At 39.6% G+C, this 23,014-nt stretch overlaps 1 protein-coding gene across 6 annotated transcripts in view; it reads left to right on the top strand.

The window, feature by feature from the left end:
• Positions 1–226: 226 nt before the first annotated feature.
• LOC135094488 (Na(+)/citrate cotransporter-like) overlaps positions 227–23,014 on the top strand; it is a 57,152-nt gene continuing 34,364 nt past the window's right edge. For 4 of the 6 annotated variants that reach the window (XM_063994617.1, XM_063994616.1, XM_063994615.1 and 1 more), the window contains exon 1: positions 454–491. The gene's annotated coding sequence lies outside the window, so the exon portion shown is untranslated. Of the gene's footprint in view, positions 248–453; positions 492–23,014 lie in introns of those variants that run through there. The other 2 variants (XR_010263841.1, XM_063994613.1) reach the window with 1 other exon arrangement.

Below are 23,014 nucleotides of genomic sequence, written 5' to 3'. Positions count from 1 at the left end.
TCATTTTCATCTCAGAAGTTTAGAGCCATTGGAAAATCTGAACACTCATCAATTTGATATTAATTATAACAATAATAATAATAATAATAATAATAATAATAATAATAATAATAATAACAATAATGAATATCCGCATGGCGATTTTATCCGAGGTACAATAATGTTAAATTGAATAGTACGATAACATGGCTAAAACGGTCTGGCAGTGCGGATATGATTCAGCATTAGTCTTATTCAAGCTGTTGAGGTGTGTGGATCATTTTTTTTTTGTTAGAGCTTGCCTACGGGTGTGTGTGTGTGTGTGTATATATATATATATATATATATATATATATATATATATATATATATATATATATATATATATATATATATATATATATATATATACTATTTTATTACTTATATATTTATTATTATTATTGTTATTTATTTATTTTTTTTTTTGTGTATTTTAGATTTGTTGGTTTTCGCTCGCCATCGTCTTCCATGTAAGTTTTTTTCCTTCGTTGTTGTTTATAATCTAAATTTACTTTCCTCATCTGTTGAGTCTCTCTCTCTCTCTCTCTCTCTCTCTCTCTCTCTCTCTCTCTCTCTCTCTCTCTCTCTCTCTCTCTCTAAAGATGCTATCTGTAGTTTCTCAGGGTCAAGTGTTTATCTTCTATTCAATTTTACAGAGAGAGAGAGAGAGAGAGAGAGAGAGAGAGAGAGAGAGAGAGAGAGAGAGAGAGCGAGGGCAAGGTCGTTCCTCTGGATGCATATGTGTGCGCGTGCATATGTATGTGTGTGAGTTTGTGTGTGTATGTGTGTGTGTGTAATATAATAATAAAAAAAACTTACCGACTTTACGTCGCAAGATGTGCTTCGTGTGTAACGGTGAAATTTATGGAGTCGGATACCAGTGACTGATGTGAACTAAAAGATTGTTGAAGGAATGTATTCTAGTTTTTCCAAACCTTTTTTCTCAATTAAAATTCATCCAAATATTTATCCCATCCACCCCACGGCCAAAATAAAAATGCATTGTCTTCACACTTTGGTGTGATACAATACAATACAATAAAATAAAATAATTAGGTAAATAAATGAAAAATAATGAAAAAAGGAAAATAAATAATATTTGTAACTATAATTGTTGTAGTTATTATTATTATTATTATTATTATTATTATTATTATTATTATTATTACTATTATTATTATTATCATTATAATTTTTATTATCTATTATTATTATTATTATTATTATTATTATTATTATTATTAGTAGTAGTAGTAGTAGTAGTAGTAGTAGAAGTAATATTAGTAGTAGCAGTAGTAGTAGTAGTAATAGTGGTAGTAATAGTATTTGTTATAACTACTATTATTATTGCTCCTACTACTACTGGTCAAAATGCACAGCTACAAAGCTGAAAATAAGCAACAAGGGGAAGGTATAATAATATAATAACGATATTTACATATACTAGTACTATTGTGTGTTTATGAATGTGTGTGTGTGTGTGTGTGTGTGTGTGTGTGTGTGTGTCGTTATGTAAGAAGGATTCAGGACAAGGGCAACAAAATATATGGCAGTTTCATGGTTTAGAACGATCACCATTTTTGGGAATAGTTTGAATGTAGGCAATCCTGTAGCATGAAAGAAAATTAGATGTTTATAAATGTCTAAAAAAAACAGACTAAAGATGTTTAGCGTAGAAGAAGGGAGCAGGATCTCTTGCAATTATGTTTTCCATGCCCTGGAAACTTCACATTTCATTTCTAGCTAATACAGCTTATATGAAGTTAGGTGTTCTGAGTCGTCTCCGGCAATTTATCTCCCCCCCTCCACCCCTCAGATGCTGGCTCTATTCAGGCGCTTTATCCAACCATGTATGGAGTATGCTTCACATGTATGGGGGTTTCCACTCATATCGATATTTTAATCAGGGTAAAATGAAAAGCTTTTCGTCTTATCAATTTATTTTCTTGAACTGACTGTTATCAGCCTCTTTCTCATGACAGCAGTGTTGCATTTCTTGCTATATTCTATCGCTTTTTTAACGCCAACTGCTCTTCTGATCATGCTGACTGCATACCTCCCCTCTTCTCGCTGCCTCATTGCAAAAGATTTCTTGTTTCTCTCATCTTATTCTGTCCACCTCTCTCATGCAGGAGTTAAGTAGTATTCTCAATCAGAGTTAATTGAGAATAGATCCCTTTCTCTGGTAAACTCTGGAACTCACTACTTTCTTCTGTATTTCCCTCTTCCTAATATTTGAACTCTTTCAAAAGAGAGGGCCATTAAAAAGTGGTCCCTCATAATTCGAAAATTTACTTACGACTGAGCTAAGAACGCTCCTTCAGCAAAACATCCAGCCCAGACACGACCATTCAAAACAAGACGACTTCATTTTTGGTTGATAAGATGAAAAGGTTTGATTCCACCCTGTCGGTGGAGTGGTATGAGTAGACCTGCACTTCCCCACCCCTCACCCCATAAATATAAAGCGTATTCCATATATGGACGGATAAGAACAAGAAGTTTGATTTAGAACTTCATTGATAAATAATAGGAAGAGAACACCTAAAGCTATAAACCTATAAACCTATAAACACCTAAACCTATAAACCTATAAACAGTGGTGTTCCGCAGGAACACCACTATTTATAGGTTTAGGAGAAGAATAGTGACAGTCTACCACAGTAGTAATAGAACTATCTGAAAGGAAACTTGAGATGAAATAACAGAGAGAAGGATAGAAGCCGTAGGAAGGTAGTTTGAAAATTAAAGTTTTGTAGCAAACTCTATCAAAAGCTTTTAATATGTCTAAAACACCGGCAAAATCTCTAAAAGAGGATGACCAAGACTCAGTAAAGAAATCCAGAAGATCACCAGAAGAACACCCTTGAGGGAAACCATACTGGCGAACAGATGGAAGGCTGTGAAGTGAGAGATATTTAAGAATCTTCCTGTTGAGGATAGATTCAAAAACTTTACATTGGCAGGAAATTAAAGCAATAGGACGGTAGTTTGAGGGATTAGAACTGTCACCCTATTTAGAAACGGGCTGAATGTATTCAAGCATCCAGCAAGAATGAAAAGTAGATGTTGATTGAGTTGAAAGAGTTTAACTAGGCAAGGTGCAACGACGAAGGCACAGTTTCGGAATAAAACGAGGGATGGGGACTAGATGGGGACTACGAGGCTGGTGTAGCAGTCGACATATTGATATTAAATTTTGAGTGAAGGGTGTGTGTGAAATTAGGTATGTATATTATAGTGTGAAGGAAGAGAGTTGTCTTTAGAGGGCAGGCTCTAACTGCCCCCTTATACTGTGAGACACAGTATAAGTATTCAGTGAGATCACATCTGAGTTTAATGATAAATTCACAGCATCCCATGGTCAAGTGCTTAAGATCTCACTGAGAGTAATTATTCACCGTGCAACAAAATTTTAAGTTGTTTTTTTGTCTTTTGGTCAGTAAATATCGTTTCCTAAATGCTTTTATCTAGAAATCAAAGAAAATTAAAATTATTTCCTTTAAACTTTTTTTTTTCTGATCTGGACAGCGATGTTTCGTAACTAACCTGCTATCATATATGCAGACCTTATGTTACCCATTGCTTACACCAGTACCACACTACTCTGAGCAGTTTTTAGAAAGGAAAAAAACAGTTCAGAAGATGAAGTCATTGATCCAGATTTCAAAGGCGCAACTGAGGAGAGAAACAATTACTACCTCAACCAAAATGACGTCAACGACCTGAACAGAGATCTTGGTCTCCAAAAGCCCAGTGCTGAGCTTCTGACGTCGAGACTCAAGCAGTGGAATTTGTTACATGAAGGTGTGAAAATATTAGGTTAGAGAAAGCGTCACCGGCATTTTTCAAGCTTTTATTTCTTCGTCAAGATGAGTTTTGTTTTTGCCACAATGTGACCGGTTTGTTTAAGGCAATTGGATTCGCCTGTAACCACAATGAATGACGCTTTTTCACCAATAGCTCGTGCAGGAGCCTCAAATCAGTACTGCTTCATAACGGGAACATGTATCCATCTCTTCCCCTCGCTCCCTCCTCTCAGCTCAAAAAGAAATACAATAGTGTCAAGATCTTGCTAGATGCCTTGAAATATGAAGAGTACGGTTGGGAGGTTATCTGAGACTTCAAAATGATACCCTTATTGATGGGTCTCCAAGTCGGCTTTACCAAGTTTCCTTGTTACCTTTGCCTTTGGGACAGCAGGGACATCGTGGCACACGACCACAAGAGGGACTGGCCACAGTGGTTTAGTTTAGCGAGTTTAGTGTCTGGAAGAACAACGTCAAATGGAGCCATTGTTGGACCCCGGAAAGGTACTGTTTCCTCCATTGGACTTAAAATTGGACCTTATGAAATGTCAGAGCTCTAAATATGCAGTTTTCAAGTATCCAAGATTTCTTCCTTAAGCTGTCTGCGGCAAAGGTGTATGCAGGTGTTTTCGTTGGTCCACAAATAAAGAAGGTTGTGGAGTGCAAGGAGTTCCCCAAGAAGCTCACTAGGTCAAAGAGAGCAGCGTGGAACAGCTTTATCGCAGTGGTTCTTGGCTTCTTGGAGAATCACAAAGCCGAAAACTATGTGGAACTTGTTGACACTTTGGTGATAAACTATGGCAAGATGGGATGCAGGATGTCGCTCAAAATTCATATCCTTGATATTCATATCTTGATAGATTTAAGGATAACATGGGGGCGTACTCCGAGCAGCAGCGAGAGCGCTTCCAACAGGATATACTGGACTTTGAATGCCGCTACCAGGGGTCGTATAGTGAAAACGTGATGGAAGACTATATTTGGGGGCTGATTTATGAAAATAATTTACAGTATAAGCGTAAATCGCGGAAATTTACTAATTTTTCATGCTCTATTGTCTCAGTTGTGTAATCCTAGAATAAATAAATGGTACTTTTGTATCAAGTGTCGTTTTGATTCTGCTTTATGCAAATGAGAGTTCAAATTCTCAACTTTCTCCCAATGGAAACAGATGAATCTCATATCATTATCCTGGCCACAAATAGCAAAGTTAGAAATATATATATATATATATATATATATATATATATATATATATATATATATATATATATATATATATATATATTTTTTTTTTTATGTTTTCTATGTATAAGTAAATAGAAAATAATAGTTGTTACCTAGGGACAAAAATTGTGTTACACAGTGTTATCGTTTCGGCAAGCGTCTACTGCCTCCTCCTCATGCTGCCAAGTATCTAGAAAGTGGGATTGGAGTGCTCCCTTTGAGTAGCTGTGAGGCATGGTAAATGTGTATTCATTCGAGCTAAGGATTCAACATAGGCCATGATGCTTCTGCATCCACCTTGGCCTTGCAGTACCGGAGTCAGTACAAGTTAATTTAAATTTTTCTTTTAACTATTTTTTCTGTATTTAATAAGCACCACAGAACAAATTCTATAACGGTATTTACTTTATCTTACCTTACCTTGTAATTATTTACTGTAGTAGCACGTCCGAGTATTAAAAAAATAGTTATTTGGGAACGTTAATCTTATTTTCTTTACAGCCACTTTTTTTACACTTTTTCTTTACAGCCACTTTACAGCCATGCCTTTTCGGAGTATTGAATTTTTGGGTGTAGTTCGTTTTATAACAAAAGAGGTGGGATGCAACTGGGAGAAAGGAGCGACTGCTCATCTTCTCACAAAACAAATTTATTTAGTTAATATTTCTCCATAATTAATTTACATTTTAATTCACATGAACTGAAGGGAAACATACACACCTAACTAATTAACAGGCATTTCTTGCCTTCTAAAAATCCACTTTAGGATGATCTCACCATGTCGAAATTTTATGTGAAGCAGTCAGAAGACTGACCGTCACTCCCTAAGCACAATTATGACATCTTTCATTTATGTCTTGATAATGTTCAACGGCTGACATAGATCTGAACAAATACCAATATGATCAACCTCACCTTTTATGGTTGTAAAAATTTATTTTTTTTCCTCTCCCAGAAAAAAAAAATAATAAAAAAAATTTACTTACCGTTCTTTGAAATGTTACTGGTATTATGAATTTAGTCACGGAAGGAAGAACTGTACAGAGCTTTCTCGGGGTGATTACTGCTGTGACCTTGACTCCTAAATGGGAGTTTGAACCTCATTATTTTTACTGCCAGGAAACTTGCCGTTACATTCTCGACAATGCAAGAGGTACAGTACTGTCTTGAGTATGACATTCTTCAGTTGGCTAATTCTCAGTTCATCAGTCTTGGTAGTGCAAAGTGGGAACGTCTTTTTAGACAGAAGATGGATGGTGGGGTCTCCTCCCTTCATTCTGATTCTTGCAACCACATCTAATCCAGTTGTAGCACCTTCTCAACTTTCTCAATTAACAATTGCTTCCTTTCACTGTCTTGAGAATGCTGCTTCTGTTGCTACTGTCAGCAATAAATTTTCTGTATTGTCACATGTGACAGATAAGCTATCGACTTCATCTTCACCTATGACATTACAGATTTCTTCTACACGAGCTCATTTTGCAGAAGACCGTGCCCTCACGAATTCTCAAACAGCAAAACCTTCCATAGCACAACAAAACACAACAAAACACGATCTTCTGGGTCGCTTAACAGACTTTCATCCTACTCTTCCGATGGTTTCTGTTGAACCATCAGCTGTATGTTCTCTCGAGTCATCACACTCCACAGAGGAAATCACACAGACACATTCTTCAGAAAAGAAATATCCCAGAATACCTCCTCAATCTTACCAAAAATGTTGCTGAGGATCTGCTGAATCTCTTGACTTAAAAGACGTACACCCCGGAAAGGTTCCTTTGGGAGTATCACATTCCCCTGAGCCGGATTTAGAGACACAAAGATATCCATCCACATCCGAACATTCTGACAATATATCCTCGAAGACCGACACCAATCCGTCTGTCTTGAGCAATTATCCTGCTCATTTCTCTTCAGATCGTGTGCTTGTTCCCATCACTACAGCACGTGTTCAATCTCAGGTTTTTACTTTCACAAGCGCTACAGGGCTAGGTAAGCCTCGCCACTCCAGTAAGGTACCTATTCAGGCTGAGAAAGGGAAATTCCTTTCTGAGGCTTCCTTCACAACCCTCTCAAAGTACTACTGTTAAGGTTCCTCCAGTGAAATTTTCATGGTCTGCATGGCTGCCGGGAAGAGCTGAATCTTGTCTTGTCATGGTTCTTTCCAAAGTTGGTGTGTCTCCAAGAGATAATGGTGCAAGATTCAGTTCCTCCCGCTCCTTCCAGATATCGTGCATTTTATTCTGATTTTAATTTAGGGCAAGGCCACCGCGGTGGCACTGCAATTCTGGTTCGCAGTGACATACCTAACATTAATCTTGAAATGGAAACTCCACGACAGGCTGTTGCAGTCAACATTTTCTTAATTAAATCGTCCGTAAACGGTATGCAGTATTTATCTTACATTGATGTTCCTATCAAGAGGGGTGACTTTAACCACCTCATGCGAGACCTTACCTCTCATCTTCTACAACAAGATTTTAATTATCGCCACCCTCTGTGAGCTGACATGAGAATGAACCACAGAGGTGTTTCTCTTGCTTCTTTTATAAAGAATGATGAGTTAGGAATATTAAATTCACGGGATACAACACATTTTCATAGTCAAATTGATAATTTTACAGTCATTCATAATTCTCTCAGTTCTCTTAATGCTCTCTTAGATTTTAAATGCCAGATTTTACCAGATTTCTTTGGCAGCGACCACTCTCCGATATTATTAGAATCAGCAGGATCTGAACGAAGGTCTCGCCGGTGGCGTCTAGATAAGGCTGATTGGCAGCATTTTATGGAACTCACTTTATCTGATCGTTCGCTGGTTAACTTTGATAGCTCTGACGAGACTGCGACATATTTTAGTGGTATAATGTAATCTGCTGCTTTTCATCTCATCCCTAGGACATCTTGCCGTTTTCCCAAACGTCCAGTCCGTTGGTGGAGCAATGATTGTTCTGCTATTGAGTGGACGAAGCGAGCTGCCTTCTTTCGTTTTCGTCGACATTGTGGGGACCTTCGTGCATCAACGACTTCCGAAGGGAACGGAATCAGGCTCGATAAATAATAAAGAATGCACAGCGAACATCTTAGAAGATTATATCTCCTCGGTTACAGCAAAGAACCCATGGTAAATCTTACCAATAGCGGCTCCTTCTCCATTCTATTCCTGCCCCTCTCTTGGAGGAGCAAGCATGAGGACTTGTTGGAAAAGCGAGGTTTTAGGGTGACGAACATCAAAATAGGCCAAATTTAGGAAATCGTATAATTCTAAAGAGAAAACCCCATTTTTGAGAGAAAACCCTAAAAAAAATTTCAGCAAACAAGGAATATCGCCCCACCCACACTAACTTAACATTACTTAAACTAACCTAACCTAATCTTTACCTGACCGAAACTAAACTTTGCCCTCCCTGGACACCCCCTTAATGACTCTAACCTAACCTAACCTAACATTACCTATTCTAACCTAACCTAAGCATTACCTAACAGCCTGAATTAATAAATTACAATCCTTATTACAATCTAATCTAAATTAATAAATTACAGTCCTTAAGGAGGATTGTAACCTATATTAATCTTAATTACCCAACCTAACCGAACCAAACATTACTTGACGTAAACTAAACTAGCCAGGGGGCTTCCACCCCTTGTGTCATGTTATTGGCCGAGTTTACCTTGAAAAGGAACAAGTTTTCTTTGTGTCCCCGGTGTTCCGTTTACCTGCCTTTTAGACACTATCCTTATTCTTAGTTAAAAGTTAGTGTAAGGCTTATTTATTCATTTTTATATTGTATTATTCTCTTCATAATTTAAGTTCTCTATATGTTTGTATGTGTGAGAAAGGAAGTGTAATTGAGGTGGAAATATGTCGAAAGGAGGGGAACTTGAGTGGGCAACACCACATTTCCGTGAAGGGAAAGCAGAGCGTCCTGAGGTCTTGATGGGAACAGGGAGGGTGGCGTTCTCAGGGGATAAATTCGGGTGTGGAGTAGTGATGGAACGTGAGTGTGGAGGTTTAGTGATGTGGCGGTATAACCTTGATATCCAGGATCAGGTTGGTGAGTCTTATGTGGTACCAAGAGCTCTTGTCCGTTGAAATTTAGTTGATGAGTTGTGTGGCCACCTAAACCTGAGGAGAGCATAGGTCAAAGAGGCAGCCATTTTGTGATTGGAGGCTCTGGTGTTGTGTTGGAGGCTGGTGTTGTGGTGTACAGGTGATTTTGGGGATGGTGTTATGGTGTTATAGGTGATCTTTGGTAATGATGGTGATGTCTTGTGAGGTTTGAGGAGGTGAAATACGGGAATTATTATTTGGGGACGCAGTGACGGCATCTGGGTGAATTCCTGCAGCTAGAGGAAATATTTCATTGGCCTGTGGAGGTGTAAACGGGTTCTGGTGTTGTGTGAAGTGATGAGAACGTCATGTATTAACGTGAACTACCTCATTTTGTTTGTGAATTATCATTAGTATTAATATATAATGTTGTATCATAGAATAACCGTGTTTTCTACTCCCCCCAACATTGATCTGGTTTTTGAGGTGATTCCTGAGTTGCCGTGTAAGGGTACAATGAGAGGGTGTAATTCTGGCGATTTCGGATAGGTCAGGTAGGCACTCGAAGCCTTTATAAGTCCAGACCTTTAGAACTTTCTGAGATTAGTGCAACGTCTACTTTCTTGGAAAGATAACCAGGATCGTGACCATGACATTTGGAACCCCCTTATGATACTAATCTAACCTAACATTACACCAGCACACCACATTAACAAGAATGATTTTGAAATACAAAATTATGATAAACAGATCCCTGAGCTTCCCACTGTAGCGCAGGAAAGAGTCAAGTAGACACAAATCGCAATCCGTGCACCTGTATGAAGTGGCAGTTCCTTTGCTGCCTTTCATACCCTCGCGGAGAGCTACAGGCGGATTAATTCCAAACTACACAGGCCATTTGAAGCAGTGGCACTACTTGCAATATAAATGTCTCATGCATAAAGCATATTTTCCATGCCTTTGCGAGCCTAAACCCTCAGAAAGCTTATGGACCTGAATGGGTCCCTCCTATTGTTCTCCGAAACTGTGCCTCCTTGCTTGCACCTTGCCTAGTCAGACTCTTTCAACTCTGTCAACATCTACCTTTTCTTCTTGCTGGAAGTTTCCTACATTCAGCTTGTTCCTAAAAAAGGGTGACCATTCTAGTCCCTCAAACTACCGTCCTATTGCTTTAATTTCCTGCCTTTCTAATGTTTTTGAATCTATCCTCAACAGGAAGATTCTTAAACGTCTATCACTTCACAACCTTCTATCTGATCGCCAGTATGGGTTCTATCAAGGTCGCTCTACTGGTGATCTTCTGGCTTTCCTTACTGAGTCTTGGTCATACTGTTTCCTTTCTGACCGTTTTATTGCTGCTGTAGTAGACGGTCACTGTTCTCCTAAATCTATTAATAGTGGTTTTCCTCAGGGTTCTGTCCTGTCACCCACTCTTTTCTTATTATTAATCAATGACCTTCTAAACCAAACTTCTTGTCCTATCCTACGCTGATGATACCACCCACTTTTTCATGCCTTTCCATAGACGTCCAACACTTCACAAAGTAAACATTTCACGCAGGGAAGCCATAGAACGCGTGACTTCCGATATTTCTGAAATTTCTGACTGGAACAGAGCAAACTTGGTAATGTTTATTGCTTGAAAAACTATCCCCTGTTCTTCAATGTCCCCCACTCCTACACTGAACATCTTCGGTCTGTCCTTTATAATTACATATAATCCTTCACATCTCATCTCTATCTAAAACAGCTTCTATGAAGTTAGGCGTTCTGAGACATCTCCGCCAGTTTTTTTTTTTTTTTCACGCCCCCCCATCTGCTAACTCTGTACAAGGGCCTTATCCATCCATGTATGAAGTATGTTTCACATGTCTTGGGGGGTTCCACTCATACCGCTCTTCTAGACAGTGTAAAATCAAAAGCTTTTCATCTCATCAATTCCTCTCCTCTAACTAACTGTCTTCAGCCTCTCTCTCATCGCCGTAATGTTGCATCTCTAGCTGCCTTCTACCGCTATTTTCATGCTAACTGCTCTTCTGATCTTGCTAACTGCATGCCTCCCCTCCTCCCGCAGCCTCGCTGCGGTGTCTCTAATGCAGCAGTTAACCAGTATTCTCCATCATTCATCCCTTTCTCTGGCAGCTTATGTATTTATACCTTCCTATGACTTGAATTCCTTCAAATGGGAGGTTTCAAGACACTTGTCCTTCAATTTTTGACTACCACTTTGAACCCTTTTATGGGACTGGCATCTCAGTTGACTCCTACAAAAAATAAATAAGTAAATGAAAAAAATAAAAATAATTTGATTACATATTAATATGCCAATTAATTAGCATCCAGTGTAACAAAAATATCGCTTGATAATAAAATGGTGAATAAAATACGTGCCACGGGACTAATTGCTGTGGCGACGTAATGCAGTCACAGTACCTGCATACCAACATACTGACACACGCATTATACTGTATCTCTCCAAGGGAACCTCATCGGCATGGACTTTGTGATGCGGCGCAATACGAATCACGTCGCTGTAACGTAACCTTGCGTGTCGCCCAAATAAAACACCACACACGTGCTGCACACTGAGTATTCATCACCATAAATGTATAATTTAGCTGATCCATGAGGAAACGGTATTGGCAAGATTAACCGAATCAACAGTATTTGTGGAAGTTCTTGCCTCCTATCTCTCCGGTATTGTCTCATACAGGGGCGGATTAAGGAGGCATGGGGGCCCTGGCGGAGGCGAGCAAAACAACTCTTTCTAAGGGCGGGCATGGGAAGAGTTGTTAGCCTTCCTGATTTTTTTTTTGAAAATCAAGTATTTTAAAGGTAATTTCGAGGCATATAAAGAAACATATTAGGCCATTCTAAATCATTTTGAATAAAATAAAATAGTGAAAAAGGGAAAGGAAAAAAATTAGCTCCAATTGACATTGATAAAAAAAAAAGTAACGTTTGAAAATAATAAGGTATATGTGAACTGAAATAGAACTGAGAGACTCGCATGTATTTACTTTTGGCATTTAAGGGTACATATTGATTTTTTTTATTGGAAATGTGATAATTTCAGTTTTTTTTTTGACAAGCTTTGTTGCATAGAAAATATATGGACAAACAAATCTATCTCAACTACTCCAGCACACACACACACACACACACACACACACACACACACACACACACACACACACACACACACACACATATATATATATATATATATATATATATATATATATATATATATATATATATATATATATATATATATATATATATATATATATATATATATATATATATATATATATATATATATATATATATATATATATATATATATATATATATATATATATTTGTAGGAGGGGCTCCGGCCAAGGGCAACAAAAATACAAATAAAAAAAAAGAAATAGGCTCACTGAGGTGCCGGTCTCTGAACAGAGTGGAAAACATTTGTTCCTCCACAAGAAAGGAAGCGTCCCAGGGTTCCTCCGTTCTGACCCACTCCTGAATACTTCCCATAATGGGACTGATCTGTTTCTGGGAGGTTGTTTCAGCACCCACACCCAAAAACTCGCAACAGTTTTTGTTTGAAAACTTCATAGTGTGGCCAAGATTCCGAAGAAAAAAAAATACGCTCTGCATCATTTTGAAGGCCCTACCCCGTCCCCGTGCTGAGCGAGACCTTACAATGGCAATTTTGTCTCCACTGCCTTCTAGTATTGTCGAGTGATTCCGAATCATGTACTGAATATGAATCTAAGAAGTTTTCAGCCGCGTCGATAGAGTCAGAAGACACAGGACTAGGTAGATCACTAATATCCGTATAGTCTTTGGTTCGGATTTCATTCTCGAGTTACTGTACGATTTTAACCTCTTCAGCTATGATTTATTTTTCATAGAGTTCCGGGGGATTTACACAGGTCGACCTCATTTTTTTTCTTTTCTTTAATTCTTCCTCTCTCTTTCTGGTATATGTAAAATACTGAGAAAAATCTATAAATATTTTAGTTTTGCTCTTTTAAGGCGTAATAATCCTTATTGCAGCAAAAAAAAAAAAAAAATAGGGAAGGGAGGATTATATTTTCTGAGATAGATTATTGAAACGTATCCCCTCCAGTAGGCAAGCGGCGCCTCACACCGTTGCGAGGTTCAGAGCGTGTGTGTCGGGAAGAAGGACTTTACTTGGGCTACTAAGAACGGCTGTCGCTCTGATTCACTCGTCACTCTCAGTGAGAACAGTTACAAAGAGCAGAAGGAGGAAAACACGCTTTTTCCTTATGTCCATATATTACACAACAATACAGAAGTCACCGTGCAATACAGTCACGACACACAGGCAGATACAGGAACGGCAGGCACTCGCACCGTCACAGTCAGTCACACGCAAACTCTACTTGCAGGAACTAGACTTGCTTTCCCTTGTCTCCCTCACACGTCTTGTCACGTAGCGGCCTCAATACTCTCTCTCTGTCCCTCAGTGACAGAGTGCGTCAAACCCTGCCTCCCATGTCATCACCTCTGCCAGGCGACACATAACTACACCTATTCTAGCTTGCAAGATCATGCAGATTATCAATACTGGTAAGGATAATTGCTACTGAAACTATACATGCACTCACACTCACAGAACTACAATTAACCCATGATTACCTAACCCTCACACACACACACACACACACACACACACACACACACACACACACACACACACACACACACACACACACACACACGAATACGAACACCCTCATGACCCCAGGGCCTCAGAGGTCAACCGATAAGCTTATGTCAGCTCTCCTTACATTAGGGCGCCAGCCATTAAACAGCGAGCCACAGAACGCCGCTAAATCACCCGCACATGCACTTACACATGTACTCATATGTACTCACATATGTACACTTATGTGAGTACATATGTATGAGTACCTCATACATATGTATGAGGTACTCATACATATGTATGCTCATGTGCTTGCCAGTATACTACATATACGAATTTGTAGCATTATTTATTTTAGCTACTCATTAAACATCCATGCTCTCGCTGTATGTAAAAAACAGAAAACGGAAAAAATGAGCGATGACCATTGTTTTTTTTTTAATTGTCGCAATTTTTGTTTCTTTTAACCGATCAATATTTTTTCCTAATTCATTAAACAAACAATAGTATACTTTACTGTCCTAATCTTTCTGAGTAAAATGTTTTTTTAAATAAAAAAAAAAAAAATAGTTAAGAAATAAGGAAAGGAGTACTAAAAAAGAGAAGCATTTTAAAAAGTAAACGCGTGTTTAAACCCACGAGTCCCGAAATTTGTCAGGTTTCTAAGAGAACATTAAGAGAACTGAGAGAATTATGAATGACTGTAATTGTTGACCGCAACAACCTGTAGTGAAGTTTTCAATTCGAGATTAGTGTAAGGTATGTCGTTACGAACCAGAATTGCAGTGCCACCTCGGTAGCCTTGCCCTAAATTAAAATCAGAATAAAATGCACAATATCCAGAAGGAGCGGAAGGAACTGAGTCTCGCACCATTTTCTCTTGGAGACATATGCACGTTGGAAAGAAACATGACAGAAGAAGACTCGGTTCTTCCCGGCAACCATGCAGACCATGACAATTTCATTTTAGGAACCTTAGCAGTATTACTTTGAGGGGGATTTTCAGGGAAGCATCAGAAACTAATTTTCCTTTCTCAGCCTGAACAGGTACCTTATTGGAGTGGCGAAACAGGTGAAAACAGGTGAAAACAGGTGAAAACAGAAACCTGAGATTGAAACCCTGCTGTAGTGATGGGAACAAGTACACGGATCTCTGAAACGCCTGAAGAAAAATAAAGAGGAAAATTTCTCAGGAGAGATGGACTGGTGTCGGTCTTCGAAGATATATTGTCAAAATGTGCCAAGAACCCCTCAACGTCCATGGCGGATATTTTTGCGTATCTAAATTCAGCCTAAGGGAATGTAATGCTCCTACAGGAATCTTTCTGGGGGATACGTCCGTTGAGTCAAGGGACTCAGCAGATCCTCAGCAACATTTCTGGAGGGACTGAAGAGGTATTCTAGTATATTTCTTTTTTGAACAATATATTTGTTTGTTTTCCTCTGTGGAGTGTGATGCCTCGAAAGAACAAACAGCTAAGGGTTCAACAGAAACCATCGGAAGGGTAGGATGAATGTCTGTTAAGTGACTCAGAAGGCATAGTCAGTCTCCCAACATGTTTTTATCATACGACCCTTGGTAGCGGCGTTCAGAGTCCAGCATATCATAGTGGAAGCGCTTGCCTTGCTCCTCGGAGTACGCCCATATATTCACCTTAAATTTATCAAGATGAACGTCAAGGATATGAATTATGAGGGACATCCTGCAACCCATCTTCCTGTAGTTTCTCACCAATGTCTCAACAAGTTCCACATAGTTTTCGGCTTTGTGATTCCCCAAGAAGCCAAAAACCACTGCGATAAAGCTGTTCCAAACTGCTTACTCCGTTCTAGTGAGCTTCTTGAGGAACTCCTTGCACTCTATGACCTCCTTTATTTGTGGACCAACTACACCGACATCCATTTTTGCCGTAGACTTCTTAAGGAAGAAATCTTGGGGATTCTTGAAAGCTGCCCTTATCTAGAGCTCTGACGAATTGTTTCGTAAGGCCCAATTTTAAGTGCAGTGGAGGAAACAGTACCTTTCTGGGTTCCAACAATGCCTCCCAATTGACGTTGTTCTTCCAGACTTAACAAAACTTGGTCCGCAATGGCCAGTCCCTTTTGTGGTACTGTACCATGGTGTCTCTGCTGTCCCAAAGGCAAAGATGACATGGAAATTTGGAAAAGCCGCCTTGGAGACCCATCAAGAAGGGTATCATTTTGAAGTCTCTGATAACCTCCCAACCGTACTGTTCATATTTCAAGGCGTCTAGCAAGATCTTAACACAATTGTATTTCTCTTTGAGCTGGACAAAGTGAGCGAGGGGAAGAGATAGTTACATGTTCCCGTTATGAAACAGAGCTGATTTGAAGCTCCTGCACGAGCTGTCGATGAAGAGGCGCCATATATTGGAGTTACAGGCCATTGCGATTGCCTCAAATAGATCGGTCTCATTGTGGCAAAAAACAAACCTCACGTTGACGAGTAGAAACCCTTGAAAAATGCTGGTGACGATTTTTCTGACTTGGTGTTTTCACACTTTCATTGAAGCGTCTCGACACCCCCCCTTACCTTTTTCTTTATTAACTTCTACAACATTTCCAGTCTTAGATCTAATTTTCAATCTGTAAAACACCATCTCTCCTCTATTAAACCTCAATTTCTCTTCCTCACTAAAGCACAGGTGTTTGAGGCAACTCACAGTAGCTCCTTTTCTGTTCCCTCCTACTTCCTCTATCCTCATTTTCAATCCAAAGCTGGATGTTGCGTATATGTGCGCAATGACTTAACCTGCTCTCGTACACACGCTCTTGAATCTTCCGAGTTTTACACCATCTGGTTACAACTAGAGAGTTACCCTCAAACTAAATTTATCTGTACTGTATAACTCTCATAAGAACATAAAAACATAAGAAATAAGGGAAGCTGCAAGAAGCGACCAGGCTTACACGTGGCAGTCCCTGTATGAAACACACCTACCTATTTCCATCTGTTATCCCCATCCATAAACTTGTCTAATCTTCTCTTAAAGCTCTCTAGTGTCCTAGCACTAACTACATGATTACTGAGTCCGTTCCACTCATCTACCACTCTATTTGAGAACCAATTTTTTCCTATCTCCTTCCTAAACCTAAATTTTTCAAGCTTGAACCCGTTATTTCTTGTTCTACCCTGGTTGCTGATCCTAAGAATTTTGCTTACATCTCCCTTGTTATAACCCTTATACCACTTAAAGACTTCTATCAGGTCCCCTCTTAACCTACGTCTCTCTAAAGAATGTAAATTTAACAGCTTCAACCTCGCCTCGTAAGGGATACTCCTCATCCCCTGTATCCTTTTAGTCATTCTCCTCTGTACTGATTCTAATAGACCTATATCTTTCCTGTAATGTGGGGACCAGAACTGCACCGCGTAGTCCAGATGAGGTCTGACCAGCGCCAAGTATAACTTTAATATTACTCCCGGCCTTCTACTTTTAACACTCCTAAAAATGAATCCTAGTACCCTATTTGCCTTGTTTCTGGCTTCTATGCATTGTTTCCCTAGACGGAGTTCAGAGCTAACTATAACTCCTAAATCTTTCTCGTACCCTGTACCTACCAGAGTTTGGTTGTCTAATGTGTACCTATTGTGTGGGTTTCCTCTACCTACGCTAAGCACTTTGCATTTATTGATATTAAATTGCATTTGTCATCTATCCGTCCATTCATTCATTTTATCTAAGTCAGCCTGCAAGGCGATGGCATCCGATTCTGACCTAATTAATCTACCTATCTTTGTGTCATCCGCAAATTTACTAACATCACTACTAATTCCACTATCCAAGTCATTGATATACATTAGAAATAACAATGGCCCTAATACTGATCCCTGTGGCACCCCAATAATTACATGACCCCACTCGGATTTCGAGCCGTTTATTACCACTCTCTGTCGCCTGTCACTAAGCCATGACCCTATTCAGCCTAACACCTTCCCATCTATCCCGTGTGCCCTAACCTTTCTCAGGAGCCTTTGATGGGGTTCCTTGTCAAATGCTTTACTAAAGTCCAGATATAAGATATCATAACTATCACCATTATCTACTGCCTCGTACACCCTACTGTAAAAACTTAACAAGTTTGTCAGGCATGACTTCCCCTTCGTGAAGCCATGCTGTGACTGATTTATCAAGTTATGTTTGTCTAAATGTTCCCTAATGTTCCTCGCTATTATTGACTCTAACATTTTACCTACAACTGAAGTTAAGCTGACAGGTCTATAATTAGACGCTAAAGTTTTATCTCCTTTCTTAAAGATGGGTACTACATTAGCCTGCCTCCACATTACTGGTACCTCACCCGACTCCAATGATTTCCTAAAGACAGAAACTAACGGCTCACTAATAATTTCTTTACATTCCTTAAGTACTCTGGGATATATTTCATCAGGTCCTGGTGACTTGAACTTTTTTAGCCTATCTATCTCCTGTTCCATTATCTCCCTAGTTATGGAAATATTTGTCAGCTTCTCATTCTCATCTGCTCTAAACACCTGTTCACTATCTGGCATATCCTGCATGTTTTCCTGGGTGAAGACAGTTAAAAAATAATCATTCAGAAGTTTACTAATCTCCTCCCCAGAACTAACCAGCTCCCCATCTGCTGCCTTTAATGGACCTACAGTATCCTTATTCTTCGTCCTGTATACCTGATAAAATCCCTTGGGGTCCGTCTTCGCTTGGCTGGCTACATTTGACTCATAATTGTCCTTAGCTTTGCTCGTTAACTTCCTGACTGTTCTAACTAATTCATAATATTGTGTCCTTAAAACTTCTTCACCTGCCCTTAATCTCCTATATATACTTCTCTTACGCCCTATATAATGCTTTAACCTAGCAGTCATCCATTTAGGGTCATTTTTTTGTGATCTTATTGTTCTATACGGGATATTTGCTAACTGACCTGTATGAACTTTACGAAATATTTATACAATTCATCTACATTTACTTCACCTAGTCCCCTCATCTCGTCCCCTACCATCCTCTCCACTCCCTCATCTACTCGCCTCGACCTCACCTCTCTCATTTCAGCATGACCTGACATTCCAACATACTCACACCTAGCTCCCCCCTTCCTCTTTCCTCCTCCCTTCCGGACACATCTTCCCTTCTCTTGTCCTACACCCTCACGCCTCACCTCACCTCTCTCATCCTGCCTTATCTCTCTGAACTCCGTCCCTGACCTGACCTCACCCTACATCCTTTGCCAGTCCACTCCTTGGAGGTACCTTTTTAATTCTTCAAAATCTGCTCTCCTAAAGTCAGGTATTTTACTAGTGTTTTTGTTTCTAACTGTTTCTTCCCATTCTACATTGTACCTAATTTCCCTATGGTCACTGTTACCTAGCTGTCCTCCAACCTCTACCTGCGTGACTGCTTCCTCCCTGCTAGTAAGAATTAAATCTAGAATATTATTCCCCCTTGTGGGTTCTACGACTACCTGTTTTAAAAAATTATCCTGAATTACCTTAAGAAATTCCTCTGCTTCCTTGTTACCCACCATTAGACTCCAGTCGATATTCCTAAAATTAAAATCTCCTACCACACATACCTGACTGTACCTGCCTGCTCTATTTAATTCCTGCCACAGTGAGGTGTTAATTTCCTCTGTACTGGTCGGTGGTCTGTAAACTACCCCTAGTACTACTGACTGCGATCCTTCTTTAATATCTACCCATATCGACTCTGCTTTGTTATCTGTTTTAATTCTACTGTTAATACAACACTGTAATGTGTCCCTAACGTATAACGCGACGCCTCCTCCTCTCCTGTTTTCCCTATCTTTATAGAACATTGTATACCCATCTATCTTAACCTCTGGATTAAATACTTTTCCTGACATATCTAACCAAGTTTCAGTTAAAGCAATGATATCAAATTTCTCAACGCTCGCTATTCCTCTAAGCAAGTCTATTTTATTCAGAATACTTCTACAGTTTGTGTAGTAAACACTTAAGCTATTTCTCACCATCCCTGAGCTAGCTACCTTTCTAGATTTAACTATTTTGCCCCTCGCCTTCTCACTACCCCTTCTTCCCTCCCGACTAACGAAAACTAGCTTCATCTAGCTCCTCTGACTATAAAAGATCTTTGACTACTTAAACTTTCTAGGTGGAGCACATTCTGACTCTCTTCCCTTTTGCGGAGATTTCCTTTCTTGAAGACTTTAATGTTCACCACCAGCTTTGGCTTTCCTCTCCCTTCACTGACCATCCAGGTGATAACTTTGTTATCCTCCACTAACTAAAGCAACTTGTGCAACACCAACTAGTATTGAGGATACTCCGCTGCTAGTTGAGGATTTGCTGATTTTCCTTGGAATGACTACTACTTTTGTGTCAGAGATCCGTCTCTGTGGATTGAATGCATAACAGAGATGATTGTGTCTGGCATGGAGGCGTACATTCCTCACTTTTTCTCGACCTAAACGCAGCCTGTTCTCGTGCTATACGTGATAAAGACGTGGTCCACAAAAGGTACTTGAGCCTTCTATCACCAGAATCTGATGCGCTTTATATTTTTGTCTGGAATCATGCCAAGTCTGTTTTCCAATTAGCCAAAAACTCTTTCATTAATAGATTGCGTAAAAATCTTTCAAGGTCTAACTCCCCTCATAACTTATAACACTTAGCCAAAAAACATCTTCAATACCTTTGCTTCTTCAACTTTCCCTCTTTTATTCAATCTGATGTCACTACTGCCATTTCATCTATTTCTAAAGCTGAACTCTTCGCTCACACTTTTACACAAATCTCTACCGTGGATGATTCTGGGCTTGTTCCTCCCTCTCCTCCACCCTTTGATTCCTTCATGTTACCCATCAAAATCCTTCATAGTCATGTTTTCCATGCCCTCGTTGGCTAAAGCCTCTGAGGGCTTATGGACCTGATGGGGTGCCTCCTATTGTTCTCCAAAACTGTCCCTCCGTCCTTGAACCTTGCCTAGATAAACTTTTCTGGTCCGTCTATCAATATGTACCTTTCCTTTTTGTTGGAAGTTTGCCTACATTCAGCCTGTTTCTAAAAAAGGCCGTTCTAATCCCTCAAACTACAGTCCTATTGCTTTAATTTCCTGGCAATCTAAAGGTTTTAATCTATCTTCAACAGGAAGATTCTTAAACATCAATCAATTAACAACTCTTTATCTGTTCGCCAGTATGGTTTCCTTCAAAACTGCTCTAATGGTAATCTTCTGGGTTTCTTTATTGAGTTTTGGTCATCCTCTTTTTAAGGTTTTGGTGAAACTTTTGTTGATTCTTTAGACATATTAAAACATTTGACAGAGTCTGGCACAAAGCTATGATTTCCAAACTACCCTCCTATGGCTTCTATCCTTCTCTCTGTAACTTCATCTCAAGTTTCCTTTCTGACTGTTCTATTGCTGCTGTAGTAGACGGTCACTGTTCTAAATCTATTAATAGTATTGTTCCTCAGGGTTCTGTCCTGTCACCAACTCTCTTCCTATTATTCATCAATGATCTCAACGAAACTTCTTGTCCTATCCACTCCTACGCTGATGATACCACCTTGTATTTGTCCGCGCCTTTTCATAGACGTCAACCCTTCAGGAAGTAAGAAGTTCATGCATGAGGGCCACAGAATGCCTGGCTTCTGATCCCTCTAAAATATTTGATTGGGGCAGAGCAAAATTAGTATTGTTCAATGCCTTAAAAATTGAATTCATCTATCAACTCAACACAACCGTCAAGACAACTATCCCTCCTCTTAATTGACGCTTACTGTCCCTCTCTTCTACAATGAACTTTCTTGGTCTGTCCTTTATTTATAATCTAAACTGGAAATTTTATATATCATCACTAGCTAAAACAGCTTATATGAATTTATGTGTTCTGAGTCGTCTCTGCCAATTTTCTCATCCTGCCCCCCCCTCCAGCGTCAAACGCTGTACAGGAGAATCGTCCATTATATGTATGAGGGGATTCCATTCATACCGCTATTTTAACTCTTCTCCTCTAACTGTCTGTCATTATCTTTCTTCTTATCGCCGTAATGTTGCATTTCTTACTATTATCTACCGCCAATTGCTCTTCCGATCTTGCTAACTGCATGCCTCCCCTCCTCCCGCGGCCTCGCTTCGCAACACTTTTTTCTCTCAACACTCTTCTCTCCACCTCGCTAATGCAAGAGTTATCCACCAGAAATTCTTATTTCTCTGATAAACTCTGGAACACTCTGCCTGCTTCTGTATTTTCTCCTTCCTATGATTTGAACTGTTTCAAGAAATAGGTTTCAAGATACTTATCCTTCAGTTTTCGATGATTCTCTTGTCATCTCTTTTGGGGCTTGGACCTCAGTGGCATTTTTCCCCCTTTTTCTTGTTCCCTTGGCTAGTTACCTTTTTATTAAAAAAATAAATAAATAAGATTATCTTGGCGTTCTCTTTAATAAGCCACGCATCAGTAAGATTTAGGGGCGTGGCGGACTTTTGGGGCAGGTTATTCAACATCAAAGACATTTTGACAATAGTCATTCTCGGTTCCAACTACATTTCTTGATCGAATGATATCAGCATTTGGTAAGCATAAGGGTGTCAAGACAAGACACAATAGCTGACCCACATGGTGTTCCAGAATGAGAAGTAGCAGCAAGGAGAGGTTGAACTCCAGCCTACACGTGTAGCATCACCATTACGTGTAGATGGTGATATCTCGAAGACCCGATCGACTCTTGAGGACTAGAGGAATTTTGCTTTATACTCGTAAAGTGCAATATTTTAATTAAATGTTCCCAGGGACCAACAACAAGCACCTAATGGGGCTCCGAGGGGAGCGAGCGCTGGCCATGGCGGATGGTGTAGCAGCTACACCATCCGCCATGGCCAGCGCTACACTGTAGCTGGTCATAATGGTGTCCATTAAAAAAATGGTCCCTCAGAATTCAAAAGTTTGCTTACGATGTAGCTAAGACCTCTCCTCAACAACGCATTCCAACCCAGACACCCAAACCTCCAACACATGACGACTTCAAAAGGTGGAGGCCTAAACCTGGGAACCTTTTTGTCTTGTCCTACCCATGCTAGCGACCTTGCTAGGATGGGTAGATCTATCCTCATATGTAGGGCAGAGCAGTGTCTTAAGCCCCATCAAGCCCTGCTTGCCTGGTCATAAGGACATGCAAACCCACCCACCACGACAAGGTGGTTCCTCCTAGTGGATCTAGTTTTCAATTTGTGGAGCATCACCTCTCCTCTA

Source organism: Scylla paramamosain, chromosome 45 (assembly GCF_035594125.1).
Source record: "Scylla paramamosain isolate STU-SP2022 chromosome 45, ASM3559412v1, whole genome shotgun sequence".
In the NCBI taxonomy this organism is placed as follows: Eukaryota; Metazoa; Arthropoda; class Malacostraca; order Decapoda; family Portunidae; genus Scylla; species Scylla paramamosain.
Note: the sequence above shows the minus strand (reverse complement) of the source record. Positions and strands in the feature narration are given on the sequence as shown.